The sequence below is a fragment of the Cebus imitator genome, unplaced genomic scaffold (genome assembly GCF_001604975.1).
Source record: "Cebus imitator isolate Cc_AM_T3 unplaced genomic scaffold, Cebus_imitator-1.0 Scaffold370, whole genome shotgun sequence".
Classification (NCBI taxonomy): Eukaryota; Metazoa; Chordata; class Mammalia; order Primates; family Cebidae; genus Cebus; species Cebus imitator.
In genome coordinates, this window is record NW_016107685.1 from 170,365 (window position 1) to 188,490 (window position 18,126).

At 37.6% G+C, this 18,126-nt stretch overlaps 1 protein-coding gene and 1 non-coding gene across 5 annotated transcripts in view; one reads left to right on the top strand and one right to left on the bottom strand.

The window, feature by feature from the left end:
- SYT9 (synaptotagmin 9) overlaps positions 1–18,126 on the bottom strand; it is a 245,525-nt gene that overhangs the window by 155,631 nt on the left and 71,768 nt on the right. The gene's annotated exons all lie outside the window — the stretch shown is intronic.
- On the top strand, positions 4,293–4,399 carry LOC119468046. Its single transcript, XR_005196674.1, has one exon. It is a non-coding gene; the product is annotated as a U6 spliceosomal RNA (small nuclear RNA).

Genomic DNA, 18,126 nt, shown 5'->3' on the forward strand with positions numbered 1-18,126 from the left:
CATAAGTGGGAGTTGAACAATGAAAACATATGGACACAGGGAGGGGAACATCACACATCAGGCCTGTCGGGGGTGGGGTTAAGGGGAGGGATAGCATCTGGAGAAATATCTAATGTAGATGACGGGTTGATGGGTGCAGCAAACCTCCATGGCACATGTATACTTATATAACAAACCTGGATGTTCTGCACATGTGTCTCAGAACTTAAAGTATAATAATAAATAAATAAATAAATAAATAAACAAAAGGCTCAGAATAGCACACTGGATAAAAAAGCATGACCCAAGGGCATGCTGTCTTCAAGAGACCCATTTCACATGCAATGAGCCCCATACGCTCAAAATAAATGAATGAAGAAAAATCTACAAGAAAATGGAAATCAGAAAAAAGCAGGGGTTGCAATCGTAATTTCATACAAAACATGCCTTAAGCCGACCAAGACCAAATAAACAAAAAAGCCCAAAGAAGGTCATTACATAATGATAAAGAGCTCAATTCCACAAGTCCTAATTATTCTAAATATATATGCATCTGATACAGGAGCACCCAGACTCATAAAGCAAAGTCTTAGAGACCTACAAAGAGACTTAGACTCCCACACAATAATAATGGGAGATATAAACACCCCACTGACATTATTAGACAGATCACTGAGGGAGGGAATTAACAAAGATATTCAGAACCTGAACTCAATATTGGACCAAATGGACCTGAAAGAAATCTGCAGAACTCTCCAAACCCCAAAAAACAGGATTTATATTCTTCTCATCACTACATGGCACATATTCAAATTTAGCACACAGTCAGATATAAAACAATCCTTAGCAAATGTAAAAGAACTAAAATCATATCAAACACACTCTCGGACCACAGCATAATAAAAATAGAAATCAAGACAAAAAAAAAATCACTCAAAACCATGCAATTACATGGAATCCTGAATGACTGTGGGGTAAATAATGAAATTAAGGCAGAATTTAAGAAGGTATTTGAAACTAATGAGAATAAAAATACAACATAACAGAATTTCTGGTACACAGCTAAGGCAGTGTTAAGGGGAAAATACATAGTACTAACTACTCACATCAAAAAGCAAGAAAGTTATCAAATTAACAACTTAACATCACAACTAAAAAAATTATAGAAGAGTGAAGCAACCCTAAAACTAGCAGAAGACAAGAAATGCAAATCAGAGCTGAACTTAAGAATATTGAGACATGAAAAACCATTCAAAAGATCAATGGACCCAGGAGTTTGTTTTTGGCAAAAATTAATAATATAGATAAGCCACTAGCTAAATAAAGAAGAAAAGAGAGATTATCAAACACAATTAGAAATGACAAAGGAGATGTAAACACCAACGCCACAGAAATACAAGCATCCATCAGAAACTACTACGAACACCTCTATGAACACAAATTGGAAAACCTAAAAGAGATAGAGAAGTTTTGGGACACATACACCTCCCAAGACTGAACCAGGAATAAATTAAATCCCTTAACAGGCCAATAACAAGTTCTGAAATTAAAATTAGAATAAATAACCTACCAACCAAACAAGCCCAGGATCAGAGACATTCATAGCCAAATTCTAGCAGATGTACAAAGAAGAGCTGGTACCATTTCTACTGAATCTATTCTAAAAAATTGTGGAGGAGGGAATCCTTTCCAGCTTATTTTGTGAGGCCTGCATCATCCTGATAGCGTAACCTGGCAGAGACACAAAATAAAAAAATCTTCAGGCCAATGTCCTTGATGAACATTGAGGCAAAAATACTGAACAAAATACTAGCAAACCAAATCCAGCATCACATCAAAAAGCTAATCCACCACAATCAAGCAGGCTTTATCCCTGGGATGCAAGGTTGGTTCAACATATACAAATCAATAAATGTGATTAATCACATAAATAGAATTAAAGACAAAAACCACATCTATTATCTCAATAGATGTAGGAAAGGCTTTTGATAAAATTCAATACAACTTTATGTTAGAAATTCTCAATAAACTAGGTATTGAAGGAACATACTTCAAAATAATAAGATCCATCTATGACAAACCGACAGCCAGCATAATACTGAAAAAACAAAAACTGAAAGCATTCCCCCTTGAAAACTGCCACAAGACATGAATGCCCTCTCTTACTACTCCTATTCAACATAATAGTGGCAGTCCGGACCAGAGCAATCAGGCAGGAGAAAGAAGTAAAGTATCCAAATAGGAAGAGAGGAAGTCAAACTATCTCAGTTTGCAGATGACAATCCTATACCTAAAAATACCCCATCATTTTGGCCCCAAAGCTCCTTAAACTGATAAGCAACTTCAGCAAAGTTTCAGGATACAAAATAAACATATAAAAATCACTAACATTCCTACACACCAACCACAGCCAAGCTGAAAGCCAAATCAGGAATGCAATCCCATTCATGATTGCCACAAAAAGAATAAAATACCTAGGAATACAGCTAAACAAGGAGGTAAAAGATCTCTACAGTGAGAATTACAAAACATTGCTCAAATAAATCAGATGGCACAAACAAATGGAAATACATTCCATGCTCATGGTTAAGAATCAATATTAAAATGACCATACTGCCCAAAGCAATTTAAAGATCCAATGCTATTCCTATCAAACTACCAATGACATTCTTTGCAGAACTAGCAAAAACTATTTTAAAATTCATAAGGAGCCAAAAAGTGCTTGAGTAGCCAAGGCACTTCTAAGCAAAAAGAACAAAGTGGGAGGTATCACATTCCCCAACCTCAACACGTTATCCTGTTACTACAGGGCTACAGTAATCAAAACAGCAAAAACAGATACATAGACCTATGGAACAGAATAGAGAGCCCAGGAGTAAGGCCACATACCTATAACAATCTTATCTTTGACAAAGCTGAGAAAAACAAGCAATGAGGAAAAGACTCCCTATTCAGTAAATGGTGCTAGGACAACTGGCTAGCCATATGGAGACTATTGAAACTGGACCCCTTCCTTACACCAGATACAAAAATTAACCTAAGATGGATTAAATACTTAAATATAAACCCCAAAACTATAAAACCTCTGGAATGCAACCTAGGCAATACCATTCTGGACATAGAAACTGGCAGATTTCATGATGAAGATGTCAAAAGCAACTGCAACAAAAGCTAAAATTGACAAATGGGATCTAAATAAACTTAAGAGCTCTGCACAACAAAAGAAACTATCAACAGAGTAAATGAACAAACTAGAGAATAGGAGAAAATGCTTGCAAACTATGCATCTAACAAAGGTCTAATATCCAGCTCTGTAAGGAACTTAAATTTATAAGAGATAAACAACTCTATTAAATAGTGGGCAAAGGACATGAACAAACATTTTTCTGAAGACAGACATGTGGCCAACAAACATATGAAAAAGAGCCCAGTATCACTGATCATTAGATACATGCAAATCAAAACCTCAATGAGATTCCATCTCATGCTAGTCAGAATGGCCATTATTAAAATGTCAAAAAATAACAGATGCTGGTGAGGTTGTGGAGAAAAGGGAATGCTTATATACTGTTGATGGAAGTGTAAATTAGTTCAACCTTTGTGGAAAACAGTGTGGCAATACCTCAATGAGCTAAAAACAGAACTACCATTTGACCTAGCAATCTCATTACTGGGTATATACACAGAAGAATATAAATTGTTCTATCATAAAGACACATGCTGAGAATGATGGTTTCTAGCTTCGTTACCCAAGAACTTAAAGTATAATAATAAAAATACATAAATAAAAAAGACACATGCATGTGTATATTCGTTGCAGCACTATTCACAATAGCAAGACATGGAATCAACCTAAATGTCCATCAATGGTAGATTGGATAAAGAAAATGTGGTACATATATACCATAGAATACTATGCAGCCATAAAAAATATACCATGGACTATTATGCATTCATAAAAAAGAATGAGATTGTGTTCTTTGCAGGAACACAGATGGAGCTAAAGGTCATTATCCTTTGAAAACTAACACAGGAACAGAAAACCTAATGCTGCATGTTCTCACTTATAAGTGGGAGCTAAATGATGAGAATACATGGACACAAAGAGGGAAACTGCAAACACTGGAATCTTCTGGGGGTGGAGAGTGGGAAGAGGGAAAGGATCAGAAAAAGTAACTATTGGGGACTAGCCCTAGTACCCAGGTGATGAATAATCTGTACGACAAACTCCCATAACATGTGTTTACCTATACAGCAAACCTGTACATGTACCACTAAACCTAAAATTAAAGTTTAAAAAAAAAAACTATTAAGTACTCGCTTCGGCAGCACATATACTAAAATTGGAATGACACAGAGAAGATTAACATGGCCCCTGTGCAAGATTGACAAGCAAATTCGTGAAGCGTTCCATGTTTTTAATAAATGGTGTTGGGAAAACTGGCTAGCCATGTGCAGAAAGCAGAAACTGGACCCCTTCCTGACACCTTACACTAAAATTAACTCCAGATGGATTAAAGACTTAAACTTAAGACCTAACACCATAAAAACCCTAGAAGAAAATCTAGGCAAAACCATTCAGGACATTGGCGTAGGCAAGGACTTCATGACCAAAACACCAAAAGCATTGACAACAAAAGCCAAAATAGACAAATGGGACTTAATCAAACTCCACAGCTTCTGCACAGCAAAAGAAACAGTCATTAGAGTGAATCGGCAACCAACAGAATGGGAAAAAATTTTTGCAGTTTACCCAATCTGACAAAGGGCTGATATCCAAAATTTACAAAGAACTAAAACAGATTTACAAGAAAAAAACTAACAAACCCATTCAAAAGTAGGCAAAGGATATGAACAGACACTTTACAAAAGAAGACATACATGAGGCCAACAAACATATGAAAAAATGCTCATCATCACTGGTCATCAGAGAAATGCAAATCAAAACTACATTGAGATACCATCTCATGCCAGCTAGAATGGCGATCATTAAAAAATCTGGAGACAACAGATGCTGGAGAGGATGTGGAGAAATAGGAACACTTTTACACTGTTGGTGGGAGTGTAAATTAGTTCAACCATTGTGGAAGACAGTGTGGCGATTCCTCAAGGACCTAGAAATAGAAATTCCATTTGACCCAGCAATCCCATTACTGGGTATATATCCAAAGGATTATAAATCGTTCTACTATAAGGACACGTGCACACGAATGTTCATTGCAGCACTGTTTACAATAGCAAAGACCTGGAATCAACCCAAATGCCCATCGACGATAGACTGGATAGGGAAAATGTGGCACATATACACCATGGAATATTATGCAGCCATCAAAAACGATGAGTTTGTGTCCTTTGTAGGGACATGGATGAACCTGGAAACCATCATTCTCAGCAAACTGACAGAAGAGCAGAAGATCAAACACCGCATGTTCTCACTCATAGGCGGGTGTTGAACAATGAGAACACATGGACACAGGGTGGGGAGCACTACACACTGGGGTCAGTTGGGGGGAAATAGGGAAGGGACGGTGGGGGGTGGGGAGTTGGGGAGAGATAGCAAGGAGAGAGATGCCAGATGTAGGTGATGGGGAGGAAGGCAGCAAATCACACTGCCACGTGTGTACCTATGCAACAATCTTGCATGTTCTTCACATGTACCCCAAAACCTAAAATGCAATAAAATAAATAAATGGGGGAAAAAAAGTATATAGTTATAAGGGAAGTTATAGTCCTAAGAGCACATGTATAAAATAAAAAATATTTAAAGTTAGAGTTGAATTCAAGAGGCAGAAAAAAAAGGCGAACAGCAGAAGAAAGAAAATAACCAAAAGTAGTAGAAGAACGGAAATATTAAAGATTGCTCACCAAAACTAAAAACTAGTTTTTTAAAAAGATGAAAAAAATGTTTTATAAAAAACAAAAAACTATTAAAAATTGACAAAAGGCCAGGGGCGGTGGCTCACACCTGTAATCCCAGCACTTTGGGAGGCCGAGGCAGGTGGATCACGAAGTCAGGAGTTGGAGACTAGCCTGGCCAAGATGGTGAAACCCTGTCTCTACCAAAAAATACAAAATTACCTGGGCACAGTGGCAGGTGCCTGTAATTCCAGCTACTCGAGAGGCTGAGGCAGGAGAATCACTTGAACCTTGGAGATGGAGGTTTCAGTGAGGCAAGATCATGCCACTGCACTCTAGTCTGGGTGACAGAGCAAGACTCTGCCTGAAAAAAAAAATTGACAAAAGATTTTGAACACTTTATCAAAAAAGATAAATAGATGGTAGACAAGTACATGAAATGATGCTTGATATCATTTTTCATTAGGGAAATGTAAAAATCACAATGAGATTCTATTTCACACCTCTTAGAATGTTTAAAATGAAAGACCAACTCTACCAAGTGCTGGTGAAAATGTAGAGCAACTAGAAGTTTCACAGTTCATAGCTGGTGTAAATGTAAAATGATACAATCATTTTGTTAAACAGCTCAGCAGTTTCATCAAAAGGTAAACATATACCTACCATCTAATCCAGCATTCTATTCCTAGGTCATTATGTAAGAAAAATAAAAAATATGTATCCATACAAAGCACATGAATGTTCATGGCAGCTTTACTTGTAATATCCCAAACTGAAAATAACCCAAATGTTCATTAATAGGCAAAGGATAAACAAAAAGTGGTATTATCTATGCAAGTGAATAGTATTCAGCAATAAAAGGATTAAATTATTAATACATACAACAAGAATCTCAAAAATACTTATTCTGATTGAAAGAAGCTAAACAAAACTGAGTACCTTCTGTATGATGCTTATTCCTATAAAATCGTAGAAAATCCAAACTAATGTAGAAGAGGCAGGTCAATAGCTGCCTGGGGATTGGGGGATGGGTGGTAGGGAGTGGAGGCGGGAGAGGTTATGAACGGGTACAAGCAAGGTTTTGAGGTGACAGATATGTTCATTATTTTTATTCATTATGGCAAATGGTTTCACAAATGTATATATATATCTCAAATATTGTCGAATTGTATGCTTTAAACATATGCCATTTATTGTATACAATTATTCCTCAATAAACTGCTTAAACAATTTCTGGAATCTGCCACTTTTTTTCCATGTCTATTAACCACACCCGAGTGGCCTTCTATGACAGGCTGACCATCCCCTCACTCTCCCCTTGTGTCCATTAAGCACTGTAGCCAGAGTGATTTTTTAAGACTATAAATTTATATGTCAATTCACTACTCGAAATTGTTTAAAAAATTACTCATAAAGACTCAAAGACTTATTCTTGCCTGAAAGATCTTTATTCTTGCTCCTGCCTGAATTCTGGTCTCTCTTCCATTTTATTTCCCTGTCTTTAGCCACCCTACACTTTTTGTCCCCTAAACTTGCCAAAACTGTTCCTGCCTCAGGGACTTTTCACATTCCAGTTCCTTTCATGTGAGACTCTGCCCTTCTCCAGGCAAATGCCTAACCATCCTTTTGTCTCAGCTTCAATGTTATTTCCTCCAAGCATCCTTCTTTAATGTACCAGACCAACTTAGGTGCTGCACAGAGCACTTGCCTATGTTTCCTCTGCAGCACCAATCACACGTGAATAATTACCTGTGCAATGTTTTGCTTTACGATCTGTCCCTTCTTCCCACATTCCCATCTTATCAAAACCCTAAGCCCCAAGAGATTAGGGACCATTATGTACTTGATGTCCAATACATTTCCTGGCAGACAGTGAGTATTCAAAACCATTTGTTGAATAATGATAGAGACAAAACTACAACTACTTGACCCATAATTCACTTTCTGATTCCAGATTAGAGTTTTCTCAACCCACTCATGCACAATCCATCCTTCCATATCTGATAGCCAGACGTACTTGTCCTATAGCTATTTAGGTCTCAAACTGGTACGCATTAAGAAATGTATAATAGCGGAATATCTTTACGTATTAAATACCTTAAAACCAAAGTATTAGACTTTTTATAAAGGAAGGTTAGCAATGTTTATCACAGCCAAATTTGTAGATCAGTTCAGTTTTTAAAGTTAGCCATGCTCATTTTAAAGACACATTTATTCTGGAAGTTAAATTCCAAGACAGGTAACACAGGAGAAAAACAGGTTAGAGAGCCAGGGCCTTGCAGAAAACAAAGTCATAGCTCTTTACTGAAGGCCCGCTGCCCATTGATCCAGCACTACCATGTCTTTAGCAAAGCAATGGCCTATATTCTCCATGTAGCTGAGTGTGTAGAGCTGGAAAGATAAAGATTGCAAACACGGCCACTTTCCAAAACAGCTTCCTAAGAAACAGCCTACCTTCTCCCCCATCTCACTCCCCCACTATGTTTATTTAGACTTCCCTTAATTAGTGCATTTCAGCCTGGAAGAATAATCCAAAGAAAATTTCCCTGTAGAGCCATCTGTCAGAATTAGACTACACTTAGCTACTGGACAGTTAGGCTGTATTGTAAATACCACAGAATGTTTCAATTCTCGAAAGGTTGAAAACTCATTTTCCAAGCAAGCAAATGCCAATCCATGCGACAAGGCTTTCTGTCAGGAAACTGGCTCGCTATTTTGGATAGCAATGCTTCCACAGGTAAAAGATCATTAAATGTAGTCCCAGGGGAATGCTCTCCCTTACTGGCCTCACCTTTCTTCAGAGATGAAATTGCTGTCCTTGACAACTCTATTAAGTTCTTTTACAGCTCTTCCCGGTTTGTACAAGATTTGTTTTTTCATCTAGCTCAGCCGTCCCCAGGTACTCAACCAAGGAATACTTTAACTGTGTGAAGGGGATACAGCAAGAGTCCACCTTAGCTCTCTGCAAAGCCAGCCTCCCCCTCAGGAGCATCCAGCCTGCAGTGCAGACACCTGTCTTTGGTAGCTACAACGCCAAGAAAGCAAGCCGACTCTCACCTAGGAAAGGAAACGTGGGTGGGAAGTGAGGAGGAAGAGGATCCCTTTTCTCTTTCTCCTTCCTTTTCCTATATCTCAGAGGTCATGGGAATCAGGGTCCCACCTACATCCCCATAACCCCATTCCCATTGTCCTATCACACTGCATTAGACCCCACTCTTCCCTGCCTACATCCCCTTTGACCAAGCCAGTGCACCCTTTCCTTAGCTGCCTAGTAGTGGTTGCGAACAGTTCACGGCTCTAGATTTCCTGAGAACCACCTTGAAAATGACAAGCAAGTAATACCCTTTCCCAGAGGTGGCCTACAGCACATGAAAGACTAGCACAGGGTAAAATGGGGGCCCCCTTGTCTCAGGGTGGGATACCTCAGTGGTGCTCTTCGTGCTCCAGAGCTCCTTGTGGGATCAGGCTCAGGAAAGGCTTTGGCTGACACACCTTTGCCTAGCTTGTTCCCCTCATCCACCTGCCTCCCTTTATTCCTTATGGGTTTCACTTGAGAGCAGTTCTTCAATAAATCACTTGCACAAGAATCCCTCTCAGCTTCTGCTTCCAGGAATTCCAATTTAAGATTCACAGCTGGGCGTGGTAGCTCACACCTGTAATCCTGGCACTTTGGGAGTCTGAGGCAGGCGGATCACCTGAGGTCGGGAGTTCGAGACGAGCCTGACCAACATGGAGAAACCCAATTTCTACTAAAAATACAAAATTAATGGGGTGTGGTGATGCATGCCTGTAACCCCAGCTACTCGGGAGGCTGAGGCAGGAGAATTGCTTGAACCCGGGAGGCGGTGGTTGTGGTGAGCCGAGACGGAGCCATTGCACTCAGTCTGGGCAACAAGAGCCAAACTCTGCCTCAAAAAAAAAAAAAAAAAAAAGGTTCACATGCCACATTGGAGCTATTTTCATTTCATTCATTCACTGATTCACTCAAAAATAATTTTACTATCCACCTCTTAGGTTAAATACTAAGAATACAGTTACAGACTTTCTCTTAAAGGAGCAACTATTCTAGCAAGGTAGGCAGAGACACATAGGTATTTACAATCTAATGTGGTAACTGTGGTCAAGGGGGACACATAGGATGTTTGAAGAGCGCACAAGAAGTATCTAATCTATTTTGGGTGCATGTATAGAGGGCTTGCTTAATGAGGGCCTCTAAAGTAAATAGATCTTTTTTTTTTTTTTAAGACAGGGTCTCACTCTGTCCCCCATGCTGGTGTGCAGTGGCACAATCATAGTTCACTGCAGCCTTGACCTCCCTGGGCTCAGGTGAGGCTCCCACCTCAGCCCTCCAAGTAAGTAGAACTACAGGCACCTGCCACCATGCTGGCTAAATTTTGCATTATTATTGTTTGTTTGTTTGTTTTTTTGGTAGAGATGGGGTTTCACCATGTTGCCCAGGTTAGTATCAAACACCTGGGCTTGTGAATAGCATTTAGTTAGAGAAATGAAAACGAAGTTGTTATAGGTAGAGAATGTGTGTGTGCAAAACAAATACGTGAGATTACTTACAATACATACAATTAGAGAAAATTAGCTGAAATAATAGAAGGTAATTGGTGGTCTAAAACTTGCTACAGACACTGTTGCTAGATTCTGGTCTTCTCATTTGCGAACCTTGATATTGCTTCTAAATCCTTCTTAAGACATTAGTCAGCTACCACCAGCTGACTGGTATTGCTCCTCAGTATAAAAAAAAATCCCTGCTATCCCTTTTGCACATTTATATATGTTTTATCTTTACACTTCTCCAAATCTACAAACTTAAAAAAAAAAAAAAAACCTGAACTTACTCTCATCTTTTCCCTTTTAACTGAATTTGCTCTCATCTTTTTCCTATTAACTGAATTTGCTCTCATCTTTTTCCTATTAATTCCTATAACAAAGAAAATATTGTTCCCAGCCGGCACGGTGGCTCACGCCTGTAATCCAGCACTTTGGGAGGCTGAGTCAAGCGGACCACTTGAGGTCAGAAGTTTGAGACTAGCCTGGTCAACATCAGATTCCTGACACCCTATGAATCCTAAACAAGATAAACAATAATTTAAAAAAATGGATATCAGAAAGTAATAGTTATGACATCTGGAATGGGGGTGATTGGAATCAAATGTCTTAAAGTAAAAGTATTGTTTTGGAGGAGGTTTAATACACTGATTAACTTTTTACTTTATTAAATTAACCATACATATTGTAATTTCTACGAAAGTACTAAACAAGTAGAAACAGGGTGTATTTTATAAGTTGGTAGAAGGAAGAAAGTAAAATGGAACAAAACAATTTAAAAGAAAAAATAGTAAAAAATCAGAAATAAAATAAAGACAGTGTAAAATAGTACAAATAAATCCACATGTACTTATAATCAGAATGACATAAATAGACTAATCTTGCTTGTAGAAAGTCAATGATTTTTAGAATGAATTTTTAAAAGGATCCAGCTATATTTTGCTTACAACATTTACACTTAAAATATAAAAATGTAGGAAATTTGTAAGTAAAAAAATAGAAATATATGAAACAGAACTAAAAGAAAAAATTTAAAACTTTATAAATGCCAAAGAACGCTTGGCCTAAAAAAGCATTTCTCTCCATAGAGACACTAAATAACAATAAAATGTTGAAATTACCAAGCATATATGAAAAGTACTAATATCATAGCTTTATATATATGCATTAAGCAGCAATTTTGATAGACTACAAGATGAAATTGAAAATCTGCCATCATAGTAGATGAAAAACACATTTTATCAATAACTGATATATTAGACTGATGAAAAATATCATTCAAGATGTATATGTGAGTAACGCATAACCTTTTCAAGAGCACATAGCACATTTATAAGAATTGAGGAGTAAGAGAGCATAAAGCAAATTTAAACAGATATCAAATAATCTATAAAATATATTCCATATTATCTAATTACATTTTAATTAAGTTACAGAAATAACACTTAAAAAACTATGCATTATGAAATTGTAAAAACATGCCTTTAAACAACATATAGACCAAAGAAAAAAAATCATACTTGATATTAGAAAATGCTTAGGTAAAAATAAAAATAAAGACACTAAATAGCAAAATTTGCTAACATAAAGCTAAAGGAGTACTTCAAGGGAAATTTATAGTCTTAGCTGCATATTTTTAAAAAGTTTCAAAACACTGCAAACTACTAACTAAAGATACAAGGAATTATTTAAATATCAACTAAATAAAGAAAAAAGTAAGAAATCATACAGGAAAAATAATGGAAAACAAAAATTAAACAGAATCAATAGAATTAAAAGTTGGTTCTTTGAAAAGACTAATAAGACTGATAAACTCCAGTGACACTGATCAAGGAGAAAGTGAACAGGAATAAATAATCTATATTAGAAATGAGAATAATGACATAACCAGAAATAAGGCAGAAATAAGAAAAAAATTATGAAGAACTTTAAGACAATACATTTAAAACATAGATGAAATAAGCAAATTTCTAGAAAAATGTAAATCACCAAAATCAATTCTCAAAGAAATTTTTTAAAATGGTGTTATAATCATCAAATAAATTGAATCAATTTCCCCCAAGGTAAACATCTGACCCAGAATGTTCTACTAAACATTGAGAGAAAAGACTATTTCAATCTATAAAATGACACATCAGCTTTAAGAGACTAGGAAAAGAGATAATGTACCAGAACTTATTTTTAAAGCTTGTACACCTTTGATAATAAAATCCAGATGAAGAAAGAAAAAAAATCACAGTTTGATCTCACTCATGAGTTTAGTCACAAAAATTCTAAAATGTTAACAAACCAAATAGCTGAATACACACACATACACACACACACACATTCATGTATATCCATGTATTTAAAAAAGCAACACATTGTGAACAAGTTGTATTTATCTCAGAAATACAAATTTTCATCAAAATTATAAAATATAGCAATATAATTTATTACATTAAAAGATAAAAGAAAAAAAACACATGATCCTCTCAATGGATTCAGAAAAATCATCTGATAAAATTCAATATCCATTCATGTTTTCAAAAAGTCTATAGCTAATGTCCTACTTAATGATGAAAAATGAAAGCATTTTTTTTCAAGAACAGAAACAAGCCAAGGTTTATTCTACTGGCATTTGTACTGGTGGTTCTAATACATGCAATAAAACAAGCAAAAAAGATGAGGTAGGCAGAGAAAGTAAAAGAATTAAAAAGAAAGAGGACACAAAATTGTCCTTAATCATGCATAGTATAATTGTCAATGTACAAAACCCAAAAGAATCTGTGGTTATTAGAATTATAGTGTACAGCAAGTCCAAGTGTTGGAGAGACCATAGTCTAAGATGGTCTCAAATGCTGCTAGTGGAATTATAAGTTAATCAAACTTCTTAGAGATACAATTTTCTTCAACCTAGCAACTCTATTCCTAGGTATGTACCATAGAGAAATTCTTGCATATATTTACCAGGAGACATATACAAGAAAGATTAATAGCAGCATTTTCGGAAATAAAAAAAAACTTAAAATTAATTCAAATATCTATTGACAGGAGAAAGAGAAATACATTGTGGTAGACCATATAACAGAATGCTAAAATGGTGCTGCAAAAACGACAATAAAGAACTACAGCTATGCACATGAACATAAATTATTTTCACACACATAATATTGAACATAGCAGTTTGCAGAAGAACAGATACAATATAATTTCTTTCACATACATTTCCATAATAGGCAAAACTGAATAAATATTCTTAAGTGGTAAAATAATTTTTAAAAACAGGGAATTACAGATATAAAATTCAGTACATAGATCATCTCTTCGGGAGATTTTGGAATGGAGGAGGGGCACATAGGAAGCTTCAAAGAGACTGATAATGTTCTATTTCTTCAGCTAAGTTCTGGATTGAGTGATGTTCATATATTGGTTAATACGTTGATGGTTGATATGTTGATGGTTATATATTTTACTTAAACGCTTTGTTCTGGCACCCTCACTAGAATAAAAGCTATCAAAGTCTCTTTGTCAGAGACATGTAGCTGCATTCAACCCTTCCTTCAGTTGTGCTGTTCTACAGTGCTGACACTTTTCACTCCTTCTGAATAATCTAGACATCAGGAGGATAATATGTCTGAGGGATCATGAGTGGGAAAAATGATAGGGTGAGCTTTGGTGGACTCTCATGAAGATACAGTTCAGCAGAACCCACTGATATCCAGACTTCACCCACATTATAGAAGGAACCTGGCTTCCCTCCCTTGGCAGCTGGGAACCATGGCTTTCTGTGGTATTTTTCAAATTGCTTGTCCCTTAGGATCAGTTAAGCAGCCAGACCTTTGCATTTTTAGCACTATGTGTAGTGGTGTACTGGAGCTAGCTCCTATAGGCTGGCACCAACTTGGGGAGCTAGTTGTGGGTGAACATCTCTTGCCAACTCTGCTTTCAGTGATGTCACATTGGCAACTTGAAATCAGCCCTGCTGGGAGTATTTATACCCTAGGAATCAGCAAATGCTAAAATCAGGTCCCCTTCCTTCCCCTACCCCTGCCCCATGGACAGTTTTTATGCATCCTCCAGGACACCACTAAATGTAAAATAACCATAAAATCATATGGAGGTAGGAGACGAGCAGGACTTATTTCCCAGTCCCAGTGGGATGAAGTGAAGGTACCAGTAAGAGCCAGCAGATAGCGAGGAAAGTCATCCCTAGCTGCCCTCATTGCTCATTTGCAATTTGCATAAATTGCAACATGCACCTCCTACCAGCACCATGACAGTTTACAAATGCCAGGCAACAACCTAGAAGTTACTTCCTTTCCATGGCAATGACTCAGAGAAGTTACTGCCCCTTTCCTAGAAAGTCCTAAATAACCCACCCCTCGATTTGCATTAACCCGCCCTTTAATTTGTATGTAATTGAAAGTGGGTATAAGTGGGTATATATTCAGTTGCCAACAGCTCATATGCTGCCGTCTCTGGGCACACTGCCCATGAGTTAGCCTTGCTCTGCATGGAGCAGTACTGTTCAATAAAAGACTGCTGTCTAACATTACTAACTTGCACTTGAATTCTTTCCCGGGTGAAGACAAGAACTCCCCTGGGCTCAGCCCCAGTTTTGGGGCTCACTTGTGCTGCATCAATATAATAGTCACTTATGACTTATGGTGCAATGAAATGGAAAGGAATCCAAATTAATAAATATCTTCAATCACAGAGCCTGCCTGCCCCATTTGTATTCAACTACAAAGAGCAAGCACCCTGGACCTTCCTAAATACTTACAACCCCCTTGCCTGAGTGTTTCCAGGTCTCCACCTCCATCAGGTCTGCAAATGGCCTCAGGCCTTTGGGAGGCAGGACAGGGAAGTCTCCAAATCAGACATTACAAAATAACAAACCTTGCTGAAATAAGATTTTTATGTTCTTAACATCATAAGAAAGTCTATGCTGTTGTAAACTATGCCCTCTCCTTTTCTGAGCTGGAATATATATTGGGATAGAGGGAAATTCATGACTTCTACTGTCATTACATGAGAACTGTAGCATCTTCTCCAAATCAGAGTCTAACTGAGGGATCATAGGTCCCAGAGAAAGTCTCTGAACTGGTTTCTAAGCCAACTATCAAGAAAGAGATTCCTGAAGTACTTAGTGCCTACTTTTTCAGAAAGCCACTGATAAGTGGCGCATACTAAAAATGCCAAGACGATCTTCCTGACAGAAGGCATTAACCCAGAGCACTAAACTCACTCTCTCCGAAATTTTAACCTTCCCCCTAGATGCTGTCTTCTCTCTTGCTGACTGATAAAATCCTCAGAAAGATGTATTGCACTATTATTGATTGATCTGGCTTCAGTAGTTGGGAGGTTTAATTATACCATCATTCTTATACTCAATAATTGCCGTTTTGTTTCTTCATAGGAAAGTATGAGGATTAATTTTTATTTGAGTGCTAACATTTATAAAACTCACACTCTCTTTGGAGAAACAAAGAAATTTTTTAAACGATTAGTTTATGAGTTCAGCTCTACATAACAGCCTCCAACTCAATCAGTCCCTAGAGCCTCAACAAATTAGGTCCTCATAAGGAGCTTCACTTTATGAAGCAAGTGCTTATTAAATATCTAACTTTCAGATACCATTCTACAGGTTGAGCACCCAGTAGGAAGCAAACCAAATTTGGTTTTTGTACTTACCGAACTGTCTAATGGGGAAAAAAGAAAATTGAACAAATACACAAAAGAAGCAGGAGTAATGATAGAAATACAAAGTGTCATGGAAACAAATCCAGACAACCTTCCCTAGTCCAGGGCTCAGAAAAAGAGTTCTCTGAGGAAATGACACATAAGCTGGGATTTAAGTGCTCAGTAGGGGTTAGCCAGGTAAAGAGGGGAAGGAGAAGTGAACCAGTGTAAATGATCATTTTGAGCCACCTTTTCCTGTACAGACTGAATTGGTTATTTTAAAAACGTAGTTTTAATTTTGACTTGGCTATTATTCAGCTATGTAACCTCAGTTGAGGCTCCTAATGGCCATTCATCTCAGCTTTATCTGCTAGACTGGTGGACCTCTAAAGTTCTACTCAACTGAAAAGCAAATATATTATACACAGATTACTATTCAGTTAGTATAACAGCTTTTTTAAAAAAACAAGCTTTGAGCAATATAGCAGTGTTTCTTGCAATAGGTTTGAATGCTCACAAAAACTCCTTCAGGTAAAAAATACTAGATTAAGAATTCTTCTCTGTCAGTTTGCTGAGAATGATGGTTTCCAGGTTCATCCATGTCCCTACAAAGGACCCAAACTCATCGTTTTTGATGGCTGCATAATATTCCATGGTGTATATGTGCCACATTTTCCCTATCAAACACCGCATGTTCTCACTCATAGGCGGGTGTTGAACAATGAGAACACATGGACACAGGGAGGGGAGCACTACACACTGGGGTCAGTTGGGGGGAAATAGGGGAGGACGGTGGGGGGTGGGAAGCTGGGGAGAGATAGCAAGGGGAGAAATGCCAGATGTAGGTGATGGGGAGGAAGGCAGCAAATCACACTACCACGTGTGTTCCTATGCAACAATTTTGCATGTTCTTCACATGTACCCCAAAACCTAAAATGCAATAAAATAAACTGGAAAAAAAAAATTCTTCTTCTCAATGTGTAGGAGAGCTGATGGACCAGAAATATAATTTTTCAGTGGCCAGAAACAATAAGAAAGCATGAATACACAGAGGTAAGTAAACTCTGGAGCTGGAGCTTGATTGGAGGTAAATGTGAATCTCCAGTGGCTTAGCTTCTGGCATTCAGAGGACCACAGAATCTGAGAGCTACATCATTAAAGGATAAACAACACAGAACTTCTTCCCCGCTTACTAAATGGATATTGTCCCCAATATCATGCCTGTCTTAGACTTGCTCTGTGTAAAGAAGAAAAAAAAAGTCCCCTTAGCCAGTTTCTTTTTTTTTTTTTTTTTCAGACAGAGTTTCACTCTTGTTACCCAGGCTGGAGTGCAATGGCACAATCTCGGCTCACCGCAACATCCGCCTTCTGGGTTCAAGCAATTCTCCTGCCTCAGTCTCCTGAGTAGCTGGGATTACAGGCACGCACCACCATGCCCAGCTAATATTTTGCATTTTTAGTAGAGACGGGGTTTCACCATGTTGACCAGGATGGTCTCGATCTCTTGACCTCGTGATCCACCCGCCTCGGCCTCCCAAAGTGCTGGGATTATAGGCTTGAGCCACCGCGCCCGGCCCCCTAGCCAGTTTCTAACCATTAATACAAACTTGCACTCATGCATTTAGAGCCTATATTTACCTTACCTCTTGTTTAAAAACTCTGAAGATTTGTTTAAATTGTTCCATGTTGGTAGTTCACTAGGCATCTGATAGAAACAATCACAAATCAACTTTGAAGGAATGGTCTTTAAAACTAGGCTTTGAAAGTTTTTACTGACAAAGTTACAAGCTAGATAAGTTCATCATCACAGATCTAAATACATGAGGCAATAAGGCATGGTGAGTTAGAGTCAATGAAATGCCAAACGAAATCATCGGAGCTGCAGAGATTAAAGCTACTGGAGTTAGAAGTAACAGAATATAAAAGAACCATGTATGGAATGGCAAAAATACATGTATAAATGAGAATTGAAAGTATGTTGAAGAAAAAAAGAGATGATAAATATATAAGGCAAATGTGGAAACACATCAAATAATACATGGAAAGAAGTAAAGGGCTGGAAATTTT